The 26,700-nt window shown below is 41.4% G+C and overlaps 1 long non-coding RNA gene across 1 annotated transcript; it reads left to right on the forward strand.

Moving 5' to 3' along the window:
- On the forward strand, positions 1–26,489 carry LOC109488912. Its single transcript, XR_004624310.1, has 4 exons — positions 1–80; positions 2,494–2,623; positions 4,379–4,446; positions 25,923–26,489. It is a non-coding gene; the product is annotated as an uncharacterized LOC109488912 (long non-coding RNA).
- Positions 26,490–26,700: the final 211 nt, after the last annotated feature.

Consider the following 26,700-nt stretch of genomic DNA (forward strand, 5'->3'; position numbering starts at 1 on the left):
GACCCACAGGAATTCTCCCCCTTTGGGTCCCGGGGGAAGCGGCCGGGACCCCTGTGGGAGACGGATGAGACCCCGCGGAGGTGCGGCCCTGGACTTCGCGGGCGGACGGACTGGGAGCGGTGGGAAAGGAAGAGGGAGAGGCCTGGAAAGGAAAAGTGGAACCGAAGTCGCTGCAGGGCCTAGGGAGGCATCGCGCGCCCTCCTCTCCTGCCAGAGCCAGCAGGCCCCGCGGCGGCGGGACGCGGAGGGCAGCCGAGGGACCCAGGAGCTGGGGTGACCGCGCGCGGCCACTTGTTATCCCAAGCGAGAGACAGAACCCTGGGCTCCCTGGCAGAAAATCTTGGGGCAAAAGACAAACGCTCCCGCCGAACTCCGGACTATGTGTGCATTAGGTGGTCAGAGAAATAAAAAAGGTGTTTGAACAGTTCTAGGACCGTGGTTCTCGTTCCTATCTAGAAACGCCTCTGACAAAGTTTCATTTGTAACAACAGTCCTAAAGCCTTTGTTTCACAAAAGAGAGGGGTTTGCTACAACTTGCTTTTCCTCTTAAAAATGCCATCCGGTCTTTGAAACTTGAATTTCAAATGCAGGGCCTTTGAAATACCTATCTGGCGCCTCTTCATAATTATGTTTTGGACTATGGAGAGCCCTCTGGACTTGAGCTGGAATGGAGACCATCCTGTTACTGCCCTGTTGGGAGAGGTCATGGAAAAGACATGACCTCCAGGTGACCCTTGAGCTGCCACTGGACAATCTGGGCTCCTCACCCCTTCCCCTGTCCATGGAAAGGGGGTTCTGCTTGCCCCTTGCTCTCCCAGGGGCTGCTCCATGGACATAGCCTTGAGGTTGAGAACACCCACAGGGTATACCTGGCCAAACCGGGTTTCAGGCCTCTGCATCAACTTGTAAGGTTTGGCAGAGGGATGCAGGGATGGGCTCATCTTGTGGCCACTCAAGACAAACCTCCTACGTAAGTTCCCTTTGCTTTTTAAAACTGCACCTACCACCCCGGAGTGACCAGTGTCTCTCTTAGGTCACTCCCTGCCCTCCAAGTACTGGCCATTGCAGATTTCAGGTGGGAAGCTTCCAGGAGGGTGGAGAACCACCATGCTTCTGTGTCCTGCTAGGGCCCGGAGAAGAGAGCAGCGGCATTTCAGTGTCTGCAGAACTGGGATGCCTGATGGTTTGTAGGATTATTCAGGGAGCTTTGCTAGACCTGTTCTGGTCTGGTTTGGGGACCCTGGACTATTATGAATGCCAAGCACTGTGGGAGGGGAAGGAACCCAGGAGTGATTAAGAAGGATTGCTCGTGAATCATATCTTATCTTAGAATCACTTCTTGAATTGACCAAATGGCTCAAAATATGTCAGAATCAGCCCAGATGTTACTTCTGGATTGTGCAGTTTTTGCTCTTCCCACGGACAGAATTTTGTTTTAGGCCTCCACACATTTACTACCTGATGGTGCCACAAAGACCATGGTGCAGTGTAAATATTTGATGAAAATGAAGAAAAGGTACTTTTGTCTAAATAAACGTATGGTCCTTTGCCACACCTCATTACTTCCAGAGCTTTAAAGTGTCCATTAGTTTAGCCATCTGCTCGGCTACGGAAACTACCAGACCATATCCCAAAGGGTCGGAAAAGCTTTCTGATTCTATATTTCAGTGAGTGAAAAAAATTTTAATTTCTTCTTCATATGAACTGTTCCGAGGGATGTCTCTTAGAGCAGATGTGATGCCAAGTTAAAAAATATTGAGTGTGAAGAATTTCTACAAAGCGAGTCTTAATTTACTTTGAGCTCCTAGTACAACGGAAGGAAACAAGGTTGCAAAAAATTCCATGCTGTTGGTTCCAACCTTGGGAGTGCCCTGCTGTGACTTTCAAAACTGACCCCATGCTGGGAGGGAAGGAAAGACCAAAGAAACAGGCAAGACCACTCCAGATTGGTTTAATAAGCAAGGGAGCTCACATGGGAGGCTTGTCTTGGGAAGCTGCAGGACCAGTGATCTCTGCCCCTGCTGGCCAGAATCAAGAGTTTATGTAGAAGCCTTACCTGGGTTCACTCAGTGTAGAGTCCAGATGGTCTCAATAACACATTACTCTCTTAAGGCAATGTCCTTGCAGTGGCCCCACTGTGGGCAGAACATACATTCCAAGGACAGAGAAGGGGGTGAGGAGCTCCTGCTTCCCCAGGTCCAATTCATAGGTCAACCGGAGGTCATGTCCTCTCAATGACCTCCTCCAACAGGTACCCACATAAAATTCCTTTATTTTGTGTACCATTTTAATTGCTTAAATTTATCCCCCTTTTTAGAGTCTAGTAGCTATAGCACCTGTAATTTGCGGTTCTACTAGGTTGAATAGTATCCTCCAAAAATTTATGTCTAGCCAGAACTTCAGAATCTGACCCTATTTGGAAATATGTTTGTAGATTTAATCAAGTTAAGATGAAGTCCTACTGTATTAATCCAATGACTACTGTCCTTATAGGAAGAGGGAAGTTGGGACGCAGACACCCAGGAAGAATGCTGTCTGAATACTGGGGCAGAGATTGGAGTTATACTGCCTCAAGCCAAAGAATGCCAAGAAGTGCTGGCCACCTGCAGAAGCCAGGAAAAAGGTACAGAACATGCTCTGCCTCTGAGCCCCCAATGTTGCAGGATCGTGGGGTTCTTGTCTCACAGAGTCCAAGAATGAATCTCGCAGTCACAAAAGGGTGAAGTGAAGTGAAGTGAACGTTTGTTAAGTGAAGGTGAGAACGGAAAGGAAAGAAAAAAAAGCTCTCTAGACTGAGAGGGGTCCTGAATGAATGGGCTGCCACCGAGGGCTTTTAACTGACAGTCTTTTATTGAGAACTGACCAGGAAGCTTGTGGCCTTGAGATTCTTGTGCCCTCTCCTCTGGGTTTGAGCAAAGACTATTGATAATATTCCTAAAGGCTTACTTTTTCTTTGAGGTCTGGTCATTTTCTGTGGTTAAATTGTAGTTACCAAAACAAAACAAACAAAAAAAAGCAAACCCTCCCCCCACCCCCCAAAAAAACAAACCAAAAAAAAAACCCACTAACATCCAGGGACAGCTGGTCTGGTTTGTTTCCTTATCTATCTTTTTTAAAACATATTTTTAAAAGATTTTCTTATTTATTTGACAGAGAGAGAAAGCATATGAGCAGGGAGAGAGGCAGGGGAGAGGCAGAAGCAAGGCTCCCCACTGAGCAGGGAGCCCAAGACCCTGAAATCATGACCTGAGCCAAAGACAGACCCTTAACAGACTGAGCCCCCCCCCCAAACCAGGCACCCCATTCCCTTATCTCTTTGTTCTGCTCTGTCTTAGCCTCTCTGACAGCCAGGAATAGTTTCAGAGCCTAGTCAGTGCCCCCTGTCTCTCCTTGCCTGCACCTTAACCCTTACCTTACTCACTAAGAAGGAACTCTCCCCGACAACACCTTGATTTCAGACTTCTGGGCTCTAGAACTGTGAAAGAACAAATTATTTTAAGCCACCAAATTTGTGGTAATTTGTTATAGCTGCCCTAGCAAGCTGATACATAAGCATGCAGGACATACGTATTCTGAAGGTTAGTTTTTAAAATTAGCCCCAAAATAGGTGAAATGAAAAAGATAAAAATACCAAAGGCATTAAGCTAAGAGCTGAAATACCCTTCCTTGTTTAGCATTCGCAAGAGTACCTTGGGAAAATACACATTCATTCTGTTCCATTTGACCCTCCTGCCTACTGTTCTCTCTTCCTTTTGAATTCAGTAGCACAACTCTCTCCACTTCCCCCCTTTCCCTGACTTTCTTCCCCATCACCTGCTTGGCTTTCTTGTTCTCCCTTAGACGTTGCCGTGTCCAGTGCTCCATCTTTGACATTCTTCTCTGAATCCACAGTCTCCCGAATGAACACATCCATGCTCCTGAATTCAGTGATCACTTGTGCACTGAGGACCCCGAATCTTGCTTTGATTGCAATTATTTCATCTGAAATCTGGGCCACCTTATTTGTACATCAAAATCAGTATGTCCAAGTTCAAACTCCACTTTTCCCCATGTGATTCTCTTACAATAAGTGAATGGCCCAGACTTTAATTTAGACACCAAATCAAAAGACCTGGGAAATGATCGTCATCATCCATCATCCACCAGAAGGTCTCATCTGTGTAACTACTCTGGAAAGGCACGAGTGAGATGTACCCCTACCCTATCCAATTTCTCGGAGGAAAAACAGTTCCATAATTGTCAGGGACACTAGCTATAGATTTGGACACAGGTATAGACATACATAGAGATATATGAAATCAGGTATGTAAATTGCAAAATATAGTCATGATTCTGCTTGTTCAACTACTACAAATTTCTAAAATTACATGTTTGGCAGTGTTCGTTGACCACACCGATGGAGCTTGGAAGGAACTGGGAGTTTTCTGAAGAAAGTGGCTTTATCGGGTAAGTAGGAGATGCTGATTTGTAATTGCCCTCATGGATAAGAATTCTCTATTTGGGGGGCAATATATCACAGTCGATATTTTGAAGATTCACTTTTAGGTCTTAAAATATTATGCTGCTGTGGTGATACTGCTTAAAGTATGGTTGTGGGCGATACCGGCATTATTTCTAAAGAAAACTTAATGGAAATGAAAATGTTATTTTGTAAATGTATTCTCATGAAAAACTAAATAGGCCTCCAGAAAATTTTTTAATCTGATATATCATACAGCTTGGTTAGTTAAGAGACATCTATCACTTCCAACTTTATATATAGAAAATGGAGCCTGCAATGACAAAGCAAGATGTCGAGTGTTAGAGAACCACATGGAAAGTTCACATTGTATAATTTCAGGGGATTCATTATAATCACTTAATTATGAATCACTTTCCTTTCAATACCTGTTAAGTGAATTTTAGTGAGGGATAACATTATCCTTAATAGTTCTAAAGGAGTTTTTTGTTTGAACTAGATATTGTTTGAAGATTGATTGATGGATTAATTGATCGATTTTACACAATCTACCCTCTCCTGGGTATTGTGATTGTGTTCACACTGTGTCCTAGAAATCATCAGAAACCAGACAGTGAGAGAACTTTTCTGGATCTTTTACTTTTTTTCCCGCATGGGCTCAGGGAGAATGTTGAATATGTGTTTGCTTAGATCACTGCTTTTATTCTCTTGGCTCGTGTTCATGAGAATTAACAGTTATGAGTGAGGTATTTAATGCTAAAGGATAGAGCATTAATACAATGGGGGTAGTGCTTGGAGAGAACTCGATGGGAACTTTTGGGACTTTTGAAAGCTATTTGCCAAACTTAATCTAAAATAAGTCTACAGTCCTATCTATATTTTAAATGGCATCTTTTACAGACAGTATGTAGTTGGGACTTTTTAAAAAATCCAGTCTGGTAGTCTCTACATTTTAATTTGATAGAGTGTGTAGTACTCTTATGTTTAAGGCATTTATTGATATGGCTGGGTTTAGCCTACCATTTTACTATATGTTTTCTTCTTTGTTCCCTCTGGTTTTTCGTCATTGTATTTTTCCCTTTCTGATCTTCTTTTACGTTATGGGAATATGTTTTAGAGTTCTATTTTAATTTGCCTTTGGTTTTTTCTTATTCCTCTCTGCATGATTTTTTAGTGTTTGCTCTGTGAATTACAATATATAGCCTAATTTTCAGTGTCTACTTGAGATAATGTTGTACTATTTCTTTTAATAGGTGCATTTAACTGCACCACCTGTCCTTTACATTATAGTTGTAAAATGTATATCTACTACGAAATAAAACCTGCAATGTGATATATATTTAAAAGAAATTAAGAGGACAAATAGTCTTTTATATTTTCCCACATATTTACCTTGCTCAATATTTTGCAGTCCTTCTCAAAGACATCCATTTCCACCTGATCTCATTTCCTGAAGAACTGCCTTTAACGTTTTTGTTTTAGTGCACGTCCACTGGAGTACATTCTCTTGGTTTTATTTTAAAATGTCTTTATTTCGTTTCGTTCTTGAGGGATATTTTTGTTGGATATAGGATTTTGGGTTGACGATGTTTAATTCAACAATTTAAAGACATTGTTCTATGGTTTTCTGGCCTTCATTGTTTCTGATAAATCATCAATTATTCAAATCACTGTGTATATATAATGTCTTGTTTTTCATTATTCATCCTGCCTGGCTTTTGCTAAGCTTCTGGAATTTGCAAATTTGTCCTTTACCATGTGTGAGCAATTTTCAGTACTTCTTGAAATGTTTTTCTTTTTTTTTTTTTTTTTTTTTTTTTAAAGATTTTATTTATTTATTTGACAGAGATAGAGACAGCCAGCGAGAGAGGGAACACAAGCAGGGGGAGTGGGAGAGGAAGAAGCAGGCTCATAGTGGAGGAGCCTTGATGTGGGGCTCGATCCCATAACGCCAGGATCACGCCCTGAGCCGAAGGCAGATGCCTAACCGCTGTGCCACCCAGGCGCCCCTTGAAATGTTTTTCTGCCCCACTGTCTTTCTCATCTCTTTCTGAGACTCCAGTTACAAAAATCCAGACCTCTTCGTATAGTCCCAAATACCCATGTGGCTCTATTAATTTTTTTTTTTTTTAACTAAGCTCCATGCCTAGTGTGGAGCTTGAACTCATGACACTGAGATCAAGAGTCATGTGCTCTACCAAATGAGCCAGGCAGATGCCCCTCTATTGTTTTAAATCTTTTCCCTCTGTGTTTTTACACTAGATAATTTCTATTGAATTATCCTTATGTTTGCGGACTTTTCTCCCACCATCTTCATTCTGCTATTAAATCTATCCAGCAAGTTTTGTTTAAAAGATGTGTATTTCAAATCTAGAATTTTTATTTATATATTCTTTTTAAATATTTTCTATTTCCTTACTGATAATTCCTATTTTAGTTCACTATAGGCATATTTCTTTTACTTCATGGAGCGTAGTTATAATTGCTGCTTTTTTAAAACATTGCTTGATTATTCCAGTATTTAGATAATTGTGGAGAAAGTCTCCATTGATTGTTTCTCTTATGAGAACAGATCACATTTTTCTGGTTTGTTTGTTTTTTTATTTAAGCGTTGTCAAGTAATTTTGGATTGTAACCTGGACATTGTAAATATAATGTTATGAAGACTGCATTCTGTTATATTCTGCCAATGGCATTCATTTTCTTTTTAAAAGGACAATTCACGTGGTTGGACTCAAGCTGCAAACTTGATGTTGCTTGCAGTACATAGTAGCTCTAGTCTGAGTTCAGTTTTTTGGGGCTCAGCTGGGCTGCTTTGAGTTTGCCTGCATAGGCATGTTTTAGACATTATGCATGATGTGGACTTTAAACACAGCTTGCTCCTCTCTAGCTTTCTCTTTTCTGTGATTTCCCTCCTCACTTTCCAAAGGGTATGTTTGCCCCAAACTCTGACCTCTGGTTCTTCAAGCCAGAAATATTGTGTATTTTCTAACAGAGTTTTAGACACCCCCTTACTACCCAGATTTGGGCCGGTCTCAGACTAAAGGTTATAAAATGTAGGAAACTGACTCTTTCCCTTCCTCCAAGTGTTGACATCCACCCCTCCCCACCAAAATCTTTCTGCTGTTGATTATTCTCCATTTCATTTAGATGTGGGTTTTTAAAAGTTATTTTTTTATAAAAAGAAATAAAATAATAAAAATAAAAAATGAAGATATTTTTTCTAGTACTTTATATTGTTATGTGAAGGAGGGTCAGTTTAAGGAGGAGATACCCATGGATGACTAAAAGTGACACTTCTATAGTTGTATTTTCACCTGCTAAGTAACTAGCTTGTTGAGGGACAGTTGTGTGAACTCTTTTCCTTTGCTAGTTAAGATTTCTTTCCAATTAAATATTCTGGAAACAATCCAGTTTTTCCAAAAGATTGAAGTATACTTGCCTCTAACTTCAATCTGGAAATTAATGAAAACCCGTTGAAATCATGTAAGGTCAATAAGTTGTCTTAAACATCACTTTAGAATGAAGATTTATATATATCAATAGCACTATAATACAAAGCGAAGGGTTTTAAGCAACAAAGGGAAGTTGTCAAACTTACCTTTGTATTTCCCCTGAACTTTGTTCAAATGCCAAAAACAAATTTATTTGAGGGGGTTACAGTAAGCCATAGCTTCATCTTCATCATTCCATTATACTTAAATTAATTTCACTCAGATTGAAATGAAAACTTCCCAAAAGCATTTACTTCTATGTTCAATCTTGTCAGCTTCTCAAATGTCACCATCTTCATCCAATTCTAACACAATAGCAATTATTTTGTCCATTACTAAATATCAGATGATGCTTAGTCACTTTGGAATAATGCTCAGGTAATTTCCACATGCCCAAGGCATTTTAGGAGAAATGTTCATTGAAATTCAATACAAAATAACTGACCTAAACTAGAATAAGATGAAACACCCAAAAAGGAGAGAAATGTTATTCCGTCAATGTTATTAAATCTTGTAGCAAAAATAATCATAAGAACTTGTCTTCCTCAAAATTTTTGGAAAATGATGTCTAAAGATGAAGGTGTAAACATTCTGAAAAAGAATGATAATAGACAATTTCTTTTGAAACTCTCCCCTGTTCTTAGAAAAATATTCCACGTGACTGGAAATTTAGGCTTACGAACGTTCATAGTTGCAAAATTGTAATGCACACACACAAACACATACCCAAACACTCCTTATAAAAACATTATGGGAAAAATGGGGAGATACTGGGTGGGGAAAGGACATTGTTTGTAATAGTGGCAAGCTAGCAAGAGCCTAAGAATGTTCTAACAGAAGATGGAAAACTTTATGATTTATCCTTTCAAAAGAAAGATTATCTCTTTGTACTGCAATGGAAATAACACCCAAAATATATACTTACATGAAAAAAATAAGAATCAGAAATGTGCATTTGGTATGTCCATTCACCTATTTAATTTGTTAATGTTTATGAGATAGATACATAGGAATGTTTTGAGTAGGATTACAAGAAATTGGCAACTGTGGTTGTTCTTGGGGCGAAGGTCTAAGAATGAGGTGTGGTATGTAAGGGGTGCTTGTACTTTCATTTTAGACCCATCTGTGTAGACCGGCTTTTTGTCGTGAGTGTTTTTATTTTTAAAAAGTAATAATCTTATTTTTATTTTTTAATTTAATTTTTATTTTTTTAAATTTAAATTCAATTAGCCAACATATAGTACATCATTAGTTTTTGGTTCATTAGTTGCGTATAACACCCAGTGCTCATCACATCACGTGCCCTCCTTAATGCCCATCACCCAGTTATCCCATCACCCCACCCACCTCCCTTTCAACAACCCTTAGTTTTTTTTCCAAGTCAAGAGTGTCTCACGGTTTGTCTCCCTCTCTTTCTTCCCATTCAGTTTTTCCTCCCTTCCACTATGATCCTCTGAGCTATTTCTTATATTCCACATGTGAGTGAAACCATATGATAATTGTCTTTCTCTCATTGAGTTATTTCATTTGGCATAATACCTTCCAAATAATCCAGTCAAGAAATAGGCAGAAGACATGAACAGACACTTCTCCAAAGAAGACATACAGTGGCCAGACACATGAAAAAGTGTTCCACATCCCTTGGCATCATGGAAATACAAATCAAAACCACAACGAGGTTTTACCTCACACCAGTCAGAATGGCTAAATTTAACAAGTCAGTGAACAAGAAATGTTGGCAAGGATGTGGAAAAAGGGGAACCCTCCTATACTGTTGGTGGGAATGCAAGCTGGTGCAGCCACTCTGGAAAACAGTGTGGAGGTTCCTCAGAAAGTTAAAAATAGAGCTACTCTACAACCCAACACTCATACTACTGGGTGTTTACCCCAAAGATACAGATGTAGTGAAAAGGGGCACCTGCATCCCAGTGTTCATAACAGCAATTGTCCACCATAAAAAGTAATAATTTTAAAAATCAAAGAATGCCCTACTTAATTGAGAAGGGACCTGATTTATTTATTTTGATTGTTATACACAAGCTATAATCAATTATAATCTAAGGACATAGAAGAAACCAAATTAATGGCCTCTGGGGAAGAGGACTAGGTGACTGAGAATCAAAGGGGAGAGCTTTAACTCTACCTTTTGTATCTTTTGAATTTTTGTATATATAAATATATTATTTAGTAAGAAAAACTACAATTTAAAATGCTATGATGACCTCCCCCCTGCCCAAATGGGACATACGGATCTGAATGTAGTGTGTGAATGGGCACAGCTTGGCAACCGTGGGCTGTATCCATCCCAAACAGACAGGGGTTGGAGGCAAGACCCAGGCTGTGCAGCAGGAGTCGGAGAATGCGGCTCCGGGCACCTGACGACTGTTTTAGAAGTTGGCCTCATGGAGCTGGGGGAAAGAGAGCCCCTGACCCCCAGAGGCCTGGGTTGGGGCACAGACCTTCCCATGGGGAAGAGGGAGCCCTTGTTCCAGGCAGTCCATCACCAGACAACCTCAACTTCAAGGGCCGTCCTCTCAACAATGCTGCTTGTCTCTTTCCACACTTTTTCCTTTTTTTAAAAAAATAGCTCTCTATAGAACACTATAACATTATACAAACATAGAAAGAAGGAAATCATAACTATTTGCTTATTTAAAATAGGGGGAAAATCCTGACGGGTCTTACTTATTACAGCAACACGATTGGCAATAACCAAGATGTTGCTGTTTACTGACAATATTAGAAAGTTGGGAACAGCTTGCAGGTCTTACGTTATCTTCATCTAAGGCACCCCTAGGCTGTGTGCAGGTTTGATTTTCACTCAGGTCCTCTCTGATGCCGGTCGGATGCTCTCGCCTCTTCCAAGTGGTGCCTCTAGGACGGAGGCTGCTCCCAGCTGATAGCCATGCAGCCTGGGCGCCGGGGCTGCCTGTGCTGCTGGAGCAGAACAGAGGGCGGGAGGGTTACGTGGATTGGCTATAAGGCCAGGGCCACTCTCCCTGCATTCTGTTGGCTGGACTTCAGTCACCTAGTCCCACCTAGGGAGGCTGGGACATGGAAGCATCCTCTGTGCCCAAGAAGAGGAGCAGGAAGGCATGAAGACCTTGTCTGGGCACGGAAGGAACTTGGTTAATAATTTAACGATATATCTTTTTTATATAATAACATTTTTTTATTATATTATGTTAGTCACCATACAGTACATCCCTGGTTTTTGATGTAAAGTTCCATGATTCATTATGCGTATAACACCCAGTGCACCATGTAATACGTGCCCTCCTTAATACCCATCACCAGCCTATCCCATTCCCCCACCTCCCCTCCCCTCTGAAGCCCTCAGTTTGTTTCTCAGAGTCCATAGTCTCTCATGCTTCATAACGATATATCTTTATAGTGAAATATTCATCCATGGAAAAATCAGATTTCAAAGAACATGTAATGACAGAAAATGCCAGTGTTCAGTGAAATGAGCAAGATACAGAATCTTATATTACTAGCTTTGGAAAACATAATATTTATATATGTGTATGCATGCTTAAGAAGGAAATATAAACTATGTTATTTGTGGTTATCTTTACACGGTAAGGTTATCTGTCATTTTTTATACTTTTGGAGAAATGGCTGATTTTCTGCAGTGACCATATATTTCTTTGAAAAGAAATATGTGTAATCTTAAAAACAGGATTTTTTTTTTCCCAAGTGGAGGAGAAATCCTCAGAGCATCCGAAACCAGAGCTGACATTTCGAATTCCTTTATAAGTTGCTACAGACTGTGAATTTGAACTTATGCTACTAAGCCTTTTTTTCCCTTTAATCAGCAGAGGGCAGCTCTCTGCTTTCCTGCTTATTTTTCCTTACAGCATGGATGCGGGCCAAATCCCGTTTTACACATTAACTGTGGCTAGAACCGCATATTAGATTTATTGTGTTGGGAAGGAGAAGCCACGTCTGAAACCTATCTTTGGCAATTGCGACGCTTACTGCATGGTATACATTTTGCTGAACAGAGCAAATGAGCAAACCAGGTCTGCCCTTTAGATGGTTTTAGTCTAAAGCAGTCAGTATTCACATATTGACAGGCTCAGCCGCAAAACTATGGGAACAGCAATCCACACGGTGAGCATTGTCCTTGTAGGAAGACAGCCACAGGGTGTTCCAGGAGAGAATGAGGGCTGCGCCAAGGTGGTTGGGTATTTTGGTAGGCAAGGGCTACATGAAAGCCATTTTTCCTTTGCACAGGAAGATTTTGTGGATTAAAAAATAGATATCATTTTTTTAATTGTCCAGATAGGGCAAAGAACATTGAGAGAATAGAAATAAGACAAAACAGATGCGCATTAAAAAAACAAGGAAATTTGCTCATTGTGTATTTCTAATCCATTGTGTTGGAAAATTTACAAGATTGATCGTGTCCAGTGTTAATGAGAGTGCGGGGCAACAGTTAATTCTCAAATGCTGTTGGTAGGAGGAGAAGTTGGTCAACCTTTATATTATCAAAAATTTTAAATACATGTTTACTTTGGAGAAATTGAGCTTCTAAGGAGCCCCTTTGCCTCAGCGTAACTCCCTCAGCAGAAATAAAGTGGGTGGGTGGGGGGTGAGCCAGGCCTCTGCTTTGCTGCTTCTGCTTTCATAACTTAACCTGTAAAATATAACTATCCTTCTCAATTCCTAGCAGGCCTGGTAAGGTCCAAAGTGGCTCAGGAAACCTCTCAGCTCAGCAGGACAAGGTGCAGAGAGAGAGAGAGAGAGAGAGAGAGAGAGAGAGAGAGACTATAGAGCCCTCTAGTGGCCACCAGCTGTCTAGAGAACTGGCTCCTTGAGGAATTTGTGTTGTCTTCCCACCTTGGAGCCAAAAGACACGCCTGACCTCATAGAGTGCTGACGCTTGGCCACCCACTCCCCGCCCCCAGACTCTGGTACTGGCCAGGAACAGCCCTCTGGCTTAACTTGGCCATAAATGCGGCCAGGGTGTTCCCCAGGTGGGGCAGCCCAACCTTCCTTCCCAGCAGTGTGCCCGTGCAGACAGCCATGGAAGCTGGCCAAATCCCCCAAACTGGGGTCTTGTGTAGACTCTCCATGGAGCACAGGGACACCCTGGTAAAACAATTCCCTGGAGCAACTTAGGTTTCTAACTACTTCCTTGAAAATGTGCAAATTAACCTTTGAAGTGGCCGTGGGTTCTACAAGATTGAGCAAGTAAGGAGAAGGTTAGGTTATGCTGGGAGGAAAGACCAGGGGTCCCAGAAGAGCACCCTTCATATTGCAGAGGGCTGCGTGTGAGCCAGCTATCAGGATTGCTACATGCCCCCATGTCGTGTGCTGGGCCACCCGTGACTCCAAGGTACTTCTGTGCTCATTAGTGAAAAGTGGGTGCAGGACTTGGCAGGGAGACAGAGCCTTTGGGTGAAGCCAAAAATGCCCTCTTCTCAGGCATGAGTACCTGCGTGCTGAGATACACAAGTTGGTGAGAGAAGGGGACTTGAGTTTAGTTCCCACATACCCCAGCCCATTGGCCGGACACCTTGGTGGAGTGTGCCCACCTCACAGTGTGTCAGCAGCCTTGGGTTTTTGCAATGCTGAAGGCTCCCAGCCGAGGGGAAGAGTGAGGGCTGAAATCTAGCCGTGCTCTGCTGGCCAAGTCAAGCTCTATGTCAGTCTGGGGCGTCACTTTGTGTAACAAGCACAAATGTGCCATGTGTACTAGTGGCCCTGGGTCTATCTTGTATCGCCCTGCAATGACCCTGTTAGGTAGACAGAGATCGGTTTACTGTGAAGCTAATGGCACAGACTTTTTCCAAGATCCGGGAGAGGTTCAAATGGTCATATTTTGTTCTAAAATCAGCAAAAGTAGGATAATGTAGCTGTATTCATTTAAAACTATTGTCATAGCCACTTTTGGAGACGGATACGATGACAATAATCTCTATTTTATAATGGAGACACAAAAAGGTTAGATAGCATTACTATTAAGTGGTAGATCCTGGAATTGTTGCAAACTAATTGACGCCAATGCCAGAAAATCATGGACAATGTGTATACTGTTTCCAAGGGGACAAAGCTTCCAGAAGAATCCTACGAAGTACTGTTCTTTCTTGCCTCCAAATCTCCAAATGTCATAATAGATGTGAAACATCTTAAGATGTTGTTCTAGTAAGAAAAGACCGATCAGAGGCAGAGAACAAATCATGGAGCAGAAGACACAGTGGTCATTGGGAAGCCAGTCCTACACATCATGTGGCAGCTGGGCCACACAGCCATTGCCACCAAGGAGAGTGATATGTCTCGTGGCCACTGTATTATGTAAGGTACCGTCTAAAACAAACTGCTGTGGCTGACTTAAAACCTACATTTATCTCCTTCTCGTTTAACAGTCTAGAGGTGAGGAAGAAGGGACGGTGGGTATTGGGAGAGGGTTCGCTGTGTGTACCAATGCCCTGAGGCCGTGGTTTGACTTGGAAGGCCGTGAGGCCTAAGATCTGTGAGCACAATGTGAGAATTAGTACAAATTGTAGAACAAAGAAAGTGAGCAGGGGAGAAAGCCCTGGCCGGGAGGTAATGAAATGCAGGCTGTGTGGGGCAGAGAGCACGGGGAGCACAGACGTAGCAATGGCAGCAGTTTCGGGGACCTTTCCCACAGCTGTGGGCTATGGTAATTTGACAATAAGAAAATGCACAGGGAATCTGAGAGTGACTTCTGTTGACTCACGAGAAGACTTGGGAGACCCAAGAAGACGATCCTTGATTCAGGGAACAAGGAGAGGACAAGTTTTTTAAAAAATGACAAAAAAGAGATAAATTAAGACTGTTTCTAGTCAACTCAGGGCAGACCAAGTTTACGAATCCTTTAGTGAGGAATGATTCACTATTACACAAGAACCCATGGATGGTAACCACATCCTTCCCCTCCCCTTCTCAACCAAAGTTCTGGAAAGAGGACTATTTTAGGCATCATTGTTTCTACCTTATCTTTTCACCATTTAAATGTTTGTAGGGCTATGGTTATTGCCCAATTCAATAGATTCTTTACATTTTTATATGGTATTCTTCTGTTTCATTTAAGTGATTATTGACTTCCTCATACACTGTCTTGCCATAATTTCTATGACTCTAGGTTCTCCCAAGTCTTTCTAGCTTCATCTTCTCATTCTCCTCCCTGAAACCCCCCCTCCTCTTAGCGGTCTATTAGAAAGAGTGGAATGATGCGCTCAAGTCCCGTTACAGCCGCCGTCCAGGTTGTAAAGTCTGGAAAGCTACAGAGTTACATATCCCAAACGTCCTTGCATCTAGGACTCCAGACATGTTTTAGATTCTGTCAATCAGATGGACTCACATGAAAACATAGGGAGAGACAGAGAATCAAGGAAGCTTGAAAAAGAATCTAATCAAGGAATTGATTGGGTTCTTACGGAAGTCTAGAACTCTTAAGTTGGTTAAGAGTCACTGTTACATAGAGTCTGCCTAGAAAATACATCTGCTCTGGTGTTTCAGTTTCCTTGTGTAGGTAGGTGATTTCTGTGTCGGTCGGCTCCTGACTGGTGCATGCTGCTGCCTTACAAACCACTAGCAGCTCAGTGGCTTGCAGCAATAGCTTCTCTGTTTTTTTGCTCACGGGTCAGTGTCTCATTCGGCGTAGCTCTGCTCCAGGCTGCTGGTCATCTGGGCCTGGCTTCAGGCTTCAGTTGGGTTCAGATGTGCTCTGTGTATCTTCACAGTCTCCTTGATCAACAGTCACCCAGGGCATGTGCTTCCCAGAGCGGATTACAGAAGCCTGAGGGAGACACCAAATACACAAGCACATTCAAAGCTTTTGCGCTCATCATGTCTACTTGCACTTTCTTGGCCCAAACGAGGCACAAGGTCAAGTCCAAAGTCAGAGGGGTAGAGAAGAATACTTGTCTTCCAGGGGGAAGCAGGAGGGAGATTAATGTTTTCTAAAAATGAATCAAATCTATTCCAACTTCCATGATAAATCTTGAGCTTAGACTCCTTCTCTTGGTCCCCACACATGGCCTGTGGGGCATCTCCTTTGTGCTGATGCTGCTTCCAAGGCCTCCTGCCAAGATGAGCATGGCCTGCATATTGTTGAATGACTACCAGTTTGCAAAATAAAGTAGGACAGGGTGAAGAGATTGACTTGGCTTCTGTGGAGAAAGGACATTCTTGAGAGAGACTGACCACCCATGTGTGTGTATGACTAAAGATTCCTGTAAATATTGACAGAAATGTAGCATTTCAAGTCTTCCTGATTGAGCCTCTGTCTAATTTTTCAGGTTCTTTCTCTCAGTTCCCGCTCTTGAACCTTCTACTCTTCTCAAACTACAACAAACGAAAACAAACCCCGTTAGAAAAAAGGGAAAGGTCCTGTGTGAATACTGATGTACTGTTGGAAAGACAAATTCAATCTCTTTGGCCATTAAAAAAGGTGTAAAGTCAACAAACAGCCTGGGGGCACCTGGGTGGCACAGCGGTTAAGCGTCTGCCTTTGGCTCAGGGCGTGATCCCGGCGCTATGGGATCGAGCCCCACGTCAGGCTCCTCCGCTATGAGCCTGCTTCTTCCTCTCCCTCTCCCACTGCCTGTGTTCCCTCTCTCACTGGCTATCTCTATCTCTGTCGAATAAATAAATAAAATCTTAAAAAAAAAAAACTGCCTGAAATACCTTTTATTATGTTATTAAGTTCTCAAATAAATCACCCAAATTAAATGTTAGACTATCAACATTTTGATGAAATTTTCATCTGGAACCGCATCTGATTTTGGGCACTTTTTTTTTTCCAAAGAGGAGATCTAGGAGGCTCAGAAGCTTCCCACCAACCTTTACCAGGGTTTCTGCTAAAATATATAATTGCTTCAGACAAAACCATGAAGCCTTTGGAAAAAGTTCTTTTTGAATAATCTGTTAAAAAATAGATGTATTCCTTTTTATACATTGATTTCTTCCAAATCAGTCTTCCCACTTAAACTGAGTCAAGAAAACACCTGCCTTGGAGGTGAGAACAGCCCATGCTTAGGAAAATGGAGTCACGGGAGACGCATGTCCCTGCACTTAGTGTGAGCCAAGGGTAAATATATGTAGGTTAAAGACCCCTTAATATGCATCCAAGTTTTGTTTCTCTACCTTTTCAAGGATTGAATGTGTCACCCACCAGAAGGATGACTTTGTTTTGCAAACTGGTAGTTATTCAACAATATGCAGGCCATGCTTATCTTGGTAGGCGGCCTGGGAAGCAGCATCAGCACAGAGGAGATGCCCCATAGGCTGTGTCTGGAGACCAAGAGAAATAGTCTAAGCTCAACCCTGTAGAAACTATGACCATCAAAGCCACAACTCCCTAGCCTCTTACCTAAGAGGTCTAATCTTTTTTCTTTTTAACTTTGTATTATGAAAAATTTCAAACCTATACTGAAGTAACCAAAGGTAGTATAAGGAGCCCCACATAGCCATCACTCAATGTAAACAATGATATATTCCTGGCCAATGTTACACCATCTGTATGATTATCTACTCTCCTTCATTCCACGGGACAATGTTGAAGCAAATCTGAAACATCCTATCATTTCATCTGTAAAGACCTCATCTCTAAGAAATATGGATACTTTAAAAAATCCAATATCATTATTAGGGTCAATATCCTATATTAAATAAGTGCAATGTATACATTTCCATTAAAGAGAAAATTTAGTAATTTCTCGGTGTAAGACACAGTTTATAACTGTTTCAAATCACTACAATAAACAGTCCTCTCTGAGTGTCAGAATGTGGAAACCACAAGGCAATTAATCTATAAGACCTGTCACTGAGTCCGTCACTCTAGCTACTTACTTTAATTGGAACAGTTTGGTTCTATATATTTTAAATAAATTAAAAACAAGAGATTTTCACATTCTGCTCAGCTGCCAGTTTGTTAAATGCTTCCTGTTATTGCTCTTGAATAATTTTCTGGGGAATTATTCATCCTCACAAATTGTTTTTCTTAGTGTCTGTGTTAAAACTTCCTTTGAACTTCATTCTTCCTTGGTACAGAAAGACACATTTTCGAAGTGGTTTCACCAGCCCGTTGTCAAACTTCAGCTTCAGTGGCTGTAGTAGTCTATCATTGCCTCTCTGACAAGTGTCCAATGCTTAAATTCCAAGATATTTAATATTGTAACTAAGTGGCTTGTTGAAAATAAAAGAGCGGTGTGTGTGAGCGTATAGTTGGAGAGGTTCCATTTTAGCCCTAAGCACTGGTGGCTTGCTTGCCTTCTAGTTCAATAAATCAACAACACCAAACTTGCAGTGCCATACGGTACTTCTTTCTTGTTTTTCTCTACAATTTTTTGGCCCTTTCTGCAATAGCGTCTCAGAAACTAAGAAGTTAATCAATATGTGCCTTTACAATGAAGAAACATGTTTTCTTACAACTGCTTTCTGAATCTTTTCCATCTAGCCTCGCTGCTCTACCACCATATGTCTTCTGCTCTATATAATTCTTTGTCGTGGTCCGTTCAGGCTGTTATAATAGAATACCGTAGACTAGGTGCTTGCAAACAACAGAACTTTATCTCTCGCAATTCTGGAGGCTGGAAAGTTCAAGATCAAAGTGCTGGTAGGTTCAGTGTCTGGTGAGAGTCGGTTCCTGGTTCATAGATGGCTGTATCCTCACCAAAACGTTATAGGACGGAAGGGACAAGGAAGCTCTCTGGGGCATCTTTTATAAGGGCACTAATCTCACTAATGAGGTGCCACACTCCTGACTCGATTGCCTCCCAGAGGTCCCGCCTCCTAATATCATCACACTGGGAATTAGGTTTCAAAGTCTGAGGACTGAATGGTAATAACATATCCTGACTTTGGTGGTTGTATTGGCAAAATGCCGTTTTTGTAGGAAACATACTAAAGAATTTGGTGGTAATGGGGCTTGAGGTTGGCCATTTACTCTCAGATGGCTCAGGAAGAAAATATTCTTCTTTCTGTACCTATAAGTTTTCTGTTTTAGTTAGCGATTGTTTCAAAAATTTTTCAAATTATGAACATTCATCCCTGTCTCACCTTAAGCTGTATTTGTGAACAGTGGTTTGTGAACAGTCCTTTGGTGAACACTGTCCTGGATGGGCCCTGAGGAAACCATCGAAGATTTGTCTCTTTGTAGATCTGAACATGAGGTGGTTCCTCATCCTCTGGCTTCTGGTTGGGTTCAGCCAATGGGAGAACCTGGTTGGAGGTGGGATGAGGGATATCTAACCTGGCCCTGCACTGACGTGGCTGTGATCTTGCACTGAGGGCCACTGTTCATGCTCAGTAGCCCTCGCTGTCAGCTGTCTCTAGATTCCAGTAATTTTTCTCCATCTCTTTGCCCCTTCTGACCTCTAACTGCTGTGGTTAGCCCTGAGATGCTTTGCCACTCCATGTCATTTCCTCTTACTTTGTCCACACCTTTTTGAATAATGTATTCATGACACTCCTTTCAAGGTGTTAACGTATTTTCTAATATTCAAGTACATTAAATATCTCTGGAAGGATACACAAGAAACAAGTAATAGTTTCTATGGGCTAGGAAACTGGGTGGGAAAAAATCGTTCATTGTAGACTCTCAGAACTCTTTGACTTTTGAACGATGTGGATGCATTAGCTACATACATACAGTTGGCCCTTGAACAGCCCCCACACGGACGTATATGACCCCAGTGTGTAACTTTTGACTCCCTCAAAACTTAACTACTAATAGCCTGGGTCGTTGGGAAGCCTTTGCAACAGCAGTTCATTAACACATATGTTGAATGTGGTATGTACTATATGCTGTATTCTTAAAGTAATCTAGAGAAAAGAAAATGTTATTAAAAATCATAAGGAAGAAAAAATACATTTACAGTATTGTACTATATTTATCAAAAAGAATTGATAAAAGTAAACCCGTATGGGGCGCCTGGTTGGCTCAGTCGTTAAGCTTCTGCCTTCGGCTCAGGGCGTGATCCCAGCGTTCTGGGATCGAGCCCCACATCAGGCTCCTCCACTGGGAGCCTGCTTCTTCCTCTCCCACTCCCTCTGCCTGTGTTCCCTCTCTCGCTGTCTGTCTCTCTCTCTGTCAAATAAATAAATAAAATCTTAAAAAAAAAAAAAAAAGTAAACCTGTAGAGTTCAAACTCATGCTGTTCAAGGGTCAAGTGTGTGTGTGTGTGTGTGTGTATGTGTGTATATAATATGATATATATACAAATATATATACACGGACAATAAAATGCAGTAATGTCTGATACAACTATTTTTCTATGTAATTATCCTAATATGAAAACTTTTACTTTGGCACTTCTTTAGCTTTTCATGCTTTTCGTAGGATTACCAAGACCTCTGTATTTCAGGAGGGAATTTAAATTTTTTCACTAATATCAATGATAATGAAATATAGACTTTCTTGAGGAATGAAAATATTTGAAATTGGACATCTAAGCTTAAACCATTAAGTAAAAATGAACTTGACTTTAAAAAATAATTGGTTCCTCACATGACCTAAATTGATATTTGGCTATGTTTTATAAATCAATTTCTTATCCAGAGGGCATGTTTAACTAACTTGTAAATTGAGGTCTTCTTTTGCATGGATACTTAAGCAGATCGAAAAACCATAGAAAGGACAAGAGATTTTTGCCAAAGACAAATGCATAGAGGAGGAGGAGGCATTAGACTCACTGCCATCCCGATTTAGCCAAGTACAAAGTAAAATAAGGGATTTTTCAGACAAACAAGATCGCAAAAACTTAACCTCCCATAAACTATTGAAGGATGTGATCCACCAAAACAAGGAAGTAAACCAGTGAAGAGGAACATTAAGAGATCCAATGCAAGATGGATGTGAAGGAAGTCCTTGAAATGATGGGAAAGGAGACCAAGAAAACATATAGGGGACAGCACTAGAACTCAGTCCATTCAGGTAACTGCAGGCCAGAGTCTCTAGGAGAGATATCTTCAGAAGATGAAATGGATGGAATATTAATTTATTTGTATTTATCAAGAGGAGATTTATCAAGAGGGGAAGCATTTGGAAATAAATTAATAATAAATATATAGAAAATTGAGCAAAGGGAAAAACAAGACATATTAACTTTAGGGAAAGAAAATGTGAATGGAAAAAGCTGTCATATTATATTACACTGCTAAGCTTCATTTATCATTTATGCATAGTCATTATAATATGTTTATTCAGTATTGATTTTTTTAAAGATTTTATTTATTTGAGAGAGAGAGAGGGAGAGAGAGAGCATGAATGGTGGGGAGGGGCAAAGGGAGAAGGAAAATCAGACTCGGGAGCCTGGATGTCAGTCTTGATCCCAGGACCCTGAGATCATGATGTGAGCCAAAGGCAGACGCTTAACTGACTGAGCCACCCAGGCACCTTTGAGTATTGAGTCTAACTTTACTGAGACCATAGGTGGATGAGAAGTATGTTCTGTGTGTGCGTGTGTGTGTGTGTGCACGTGCGTGTGAGAGAGCAATGTTCTGCCTCTGTGGAGGAAAGCTGATGGGTAATACCTAAAACAGAATAATTAAAAAATAGACACATAAGCATTTTTTTCAGAGCTATGCAAAAAATACATATCAAAGGAGCTGGAACTACTTGCCTCTGGGAAATGGAAACGAAAAGGGAGGGGCTGTTTCTTCTCTTAAGATCTATAGAGCCATTTGACTCTTGTCCGAGGTTGAGTCCCCTGGAACACATTTATTGGGAAGTGCTCCTGAGATCAACACTTATGGACAAGACCCAAGCGAAGGGCAAGGGAGCCATAGCTGCTCTGGGGAGATGGCAAGGTGCAGGGAAGGTCTGGAGAGCAAGCTGGAGCATCACCAGCACGGGCAACATGTCTGTGCTTGTTTTACAGGAGTTGGGAAATAGCGTTCTCAGGTCTTTTAACTTTGCTTTTTAAGAAAGGATACATTATTGTCATATCTATGCTTTAATTTTGTGGTAGTTCTACATTCAAGTAGCCCATAGAAACCTCCCTTTGTACCCCTCAGAAGAGCTATGGGTCACAGAAAGATCTGAGCATTCTTGCAGTGGCAGGGGTCGGGGGTTAACTTCGTTCAACCCAGTGTTTCCCAGATTTATTTGTCTGCAACTCGCTTCTCTAATATCTTCAGGAGTACAGTTTAATAAACTTATTTAATTGTGATTGGACTTTCTTCAGGATTGCAATCTCCAATTATGGCATCGTTCTTAGAAGGAAACACGATGCCGCTTATGAGAAGGATTCCAAGAACTGACTGACTGTGGCAAAGACAGGGTCTGCCTGTACATGTCTGCCTGAGCGCTCTAAAATGGAAACAAAACACAACAGACCTCAACTAGAACAAGGGAAAAACAGATGGGAGGAGGTGGTGGCTGTTTTGAACCAGGTTTGGAAGATGCACTAAGCCTCATGGGAATTACAAGAGCCCAAATGGGGTACGGTTTTGTTTTTAAGTAAAAAGGCATAGAGAAGGGGGAAGGCTTTATCCCCAAGAGGCTGGTTGGAGGAAAAGGAGGCACATGACAGAGCAGGTGGGGCAGATTCCAGAAGAGGCAGGCAGCGAGGCTGGGGTTCAAGTGGATGGAAACATTTGGCTTCAACCTAAACTGGCTGCGTCGGGAGCAGCCTGACCCAAGGAGCCCCAGGTCCTGCAGGGACTCTGCATGGGCAGGAGCCCGCCCACCTGCGGGGACAGGGATGGAAACTGAAACTTTGATTTAGGTGTTGAGCTGTCAGTCACAATCAGATGACTCAAAGTGGATCTGTACTGTCTCCATCTGTGTCTCATTTGTTCGGTGAGTTTTCCCGATGCTGGGCTAACTTCACCCTCGGAAACAGAAACTGTAAGGGCTACCCCAAAGCGGTGGCCCGAGGTCAAGGGGGAGGGGCCAACTGGGGAACACAGGGTGGTCTTCCGAGTCTGAGATGACCCTCTCAAGAAGAGGAAAAAGTGCACTTTATCTTTACCCATGGTCTCTTAGGCGGTGAGGAAGGTCAGTTGTGGGGACCACGAAGTACCCCGCAGTTCAGCAAACCCGACCACGTAGGCTAAGGCAGATGGTGGGGATCTCCTGTCCATGTGCTAAGCATTCCTCCCTTTTGAATTTAAGGGTTTTTTTTACGTATTAAAGAGATACAAAAAAAGTTTGAAAAAATAAACAGGGTAACAAAATTATAGTAAGAACAGACAAACGGTTGCTAGGGGTTAGGGCTGGGGGGAGGGTGTGATTATCAAGTTTATTTGTGATGATGGAGAAGTTCTCTATCTTGACTGTGGTGGCTGTTACGGGAACCTATTCCTGCGGTAGAACTTCCTGGAAGTACACACAGACATGCACACTCACACTCACAAATAGTCCTTGTAAAAAACAGTGAAATCTGAATAAGGTCTACAGTTTAGTTCATAGTGTGCACCAAGGTCAACTTTCTGGTTTTGATCATTGAACTCTACTAATCCCTGGGAGAAGCTAGATGGAGGATACATGGGAACTCACTTTGCTCTTTTTAAAATTTCTCTGTGAATATAAAACTATTTCAAGATAAAAATATTTTTAAAATGTGAGAAGTTTAAATAATAATTCCCCAACAGTAATCCATTACTGTTGGAGAAAAGCCATTACCATTATTTGAAAACCCATTACCCAGCTGAAGAAAGGCCATTACCATTATTTGAAAACCTTCAGTGTGATCCTTCCCGACTCTCTGGAAGAGAGAACTGCTATCTGGATTTTTGTATTCCTCATCCCTTTGCTTTTCTTTATAGCTTTATCTCATATGCTTACATCCCCACTGAACATACTGTTTAGTTTTGCATGTTCTTGAATGTTATGTAAATGAAGTCATTCTGCCTATATTCTGCTCCTTGCTTTTGCACTCAGTGAGCATTCTGTCTGAATTCCATCCATAATGAGTGTCGCTCATTGATGTATTCATTGTGACTTTGCCACAGTTTATTTATCTGTTCTTTTGTTTATTAACATTGGGTCTGTTATCAGAGTTCTTTCCCCGATTACAAACAAACAGTGCTTCTGGGAAGCATTCTTCTCCATGTCTCCAAGTCCACAGCGCACGAGTTTCCCGAGGGACTGTACCTTGGGGTGGAATTACTGAGTCAGAGAGTTTATCCACTTTTCTGACTTGTTAGATGATGCCAGATTATCTTCCAAAGTGGAACTCTTGCTGTGCATTCTCAGTGACATTGGTTATTATCAGGATTCTTACTATTTGTGTGTATGGGATCTGATCACTGGGTTTTAATTTGTATTTTTCCCTAATTTCTAATGAAATTGCTCAAAATAATACATTATTGTCTACTTCTTTCTCTTCTCCTGAGAAATACACATTTAATGCTTTTCCCATTTATCATTTGTCTTCATTATTGATTTATGGGGATTCTTTATATATTCTGGAGGTTAATCCTTTGTGTTGCAAGTACCTTCTTCCAGTTCCTGACTTACCTTTTTACTTTCTTTATTGTGTCTTTTAAGGAAATAAACTCTTATTTTTAATATAGTTGATCTCATCTTAAGAATCATTTATAGTACATATTTTTTCAAAAAAATATTTACGAACCAGAAAATCATAAAGTTATACCTATATATTAATTTTTGATAAATTTTATACTTCTCCGTTTACATTTAAGTTTTTAATACACCAGAAGTTGTAGTGTGAAGGTTTCAATTTTATTTTTTAAACATATGGGTAATTTGTTTTCCCCATACCCATATACTGAAAAAATGCTCCCCCCGGGCATCTGCAATGTCAGCTCTAGAAAAAAGCAGTCCCATTTCTATGCAAATGTAGACCTGTTTCTGGGCTCTATGTTCTGCCAGACTGGTCCATCTATACCTTTTCATACCAATACTGTGCAATCTTACTTGCTTTAGCCCTAGAATAATTTTAATATCTGGAAGTCAAGTTCTCTCATGCGGTTCTTCTTTTTGAGTGTCTTGTCTATTCTCGGTCCTTTGCTCCTTCATACATATTTTCGAATCAGCTTGCCAAGTTTCCCCAAAAGCCCAGGGGAATTTTTATTGGAATTATACTGAATTCAGAAAGTCGTGTATCTTCCAAGTGTATGTGCATATATACTTGACCATATTTTGCCACCAAATAGATCATTTGTACAGCGTTATACTTCATTAGATCCCTGGGGCATAACAGAGGCAGGGAGTTGGTCTGGAATGAAGGTACAGGAAGGTTCTTTCCTGGCTGCAGTATATCACTATAAGGTAATGATGAGGAAGGAGATCCTGTACTCAAATTGCCGTGAACAGTGTTTTCACTTATAAAGAGCTGTTGTCTAAGTCAGAAGATCTCAGGGATTGTAATTGCTATTACATAAGTATGTTAATATAAATGGGTGAAGAGGGTATTTCTGGGTATGCCTTGCATGAACACTGCAGCTAGACTTGGAAGCAAATGCTAAATAACACAGCGGTCAAAAAAGCCTTTTACGTCTGTTCATGTCTTCCCAACCGTAAAGAGTTCGTAAGAATTTTTCATCAGGACTGTCGGCCCGATTCAGATGAGAGTGTGAGATCGTGCTACACGGCTGCAGGATGAGCATAAAAATATAAGAAGAAAGTAGACTACTCTGTTGCCCGATCAAAGTAATATTCATAATCTTTGCTTTGCAGTTCAGTTAGAGCTACATTAAAAAAGCCACGTGAAGCCTGAGATAGGAGACATCTGAAATTTGTCATGCCATTTTCCCCACCACCAATGCCCGAGCACAACCTCATTTGTCTTGGTCAGTGCAGCTCGAGGACGTGCTGCACTCTGGTTTCAGCTTGAAAATCTTGTATGTTGATGCGTATCCCATGACTTCTAAAGATAAAGTGCTGTTTCACTGGCATTACTCACTTGTGTCAAAGGCTTTCTGGTAAATTCTTGAGGCCCACACCTTGCGGGAAAAGACATCAGTTTGCCACTTCCTATGAAATGGGCTGTCCGTAATGTTGGTTGTAATCTGATTCTTTTGAGGCACTCATGGACGACGCTGCTGGACCAGGTTCAGTGACAGCACACAGACACGGACCTGCAGAGATGCTCTGAAAGTGAAGGCTTACTTCCATTTGGCTGTGGCGTCAATTCGGTGGACAAGTAATATCTGCCTCCAAATCACTTTTCAAACTGTCCAGGTGTTTAATCCGAAAGCACAAAACAGTTTCTAGTCGCTTGGGGTCACGGAGTGGCTAGGCAGGATCCTTGCCCTTAAGAAACTTCGCATCTAATAGATGAAGCCTGAACGAGAGCCTTATTGCAATCGGACTTTTCTGGAATGTTCACTGACTCAATCAGAGACAGGGCTGGGGTTTGCAGAACGATCGCAAAGGCAAGCGAAAAGAAACCGCGCTAATTGTCAATCCCCTAATGGCATTAATTGAGCATCTGTTTGAGATAGACCTTTTTTGCGTGCTTCCTCCTAAAAGAAATTGTTAAGGCTGCATATTTCCTCCTGTTTTTGGTGCGAGTGTGGGAAGAGCCAAAGAATTTGCCACCGAGGGGGGCTACACAAACACAATGCTGGTTAACGAAAACCTTCAGATGCGAAAGAAAACCATGATTGGTTTATTAGAGTGCAAGGAAATTCCGGTGTGTTTCTTTAAAGCTCTGAGATACCTAAACACTAGTTAACATTTATGAAGCACCTGCCACGTGCCAGGCCTTATCCTAAGCATTTTATATGGTTTATCTCATTTAATCTTTACAGGTGCTGGAATGATTTTTTTTTTTTTTTTTTTGTATAGAGAACTGAGGT

The sequence above is a fragment of the Ailuropoda melanoleuca genome, chromosome 3 (assembly GCF_002007445.2).
Source record: "Ailuropoda melanoleuca isolate Jingjing chromosome 3, ASM200744v2, whole genome shotgun sequence".
Lineage (NCBI taxonomy): Eukaryota > Metazoa > Chordata > Mammalia > Carnivora > Ursidae > Ailuropoda > Ailuropoda melanoleuca.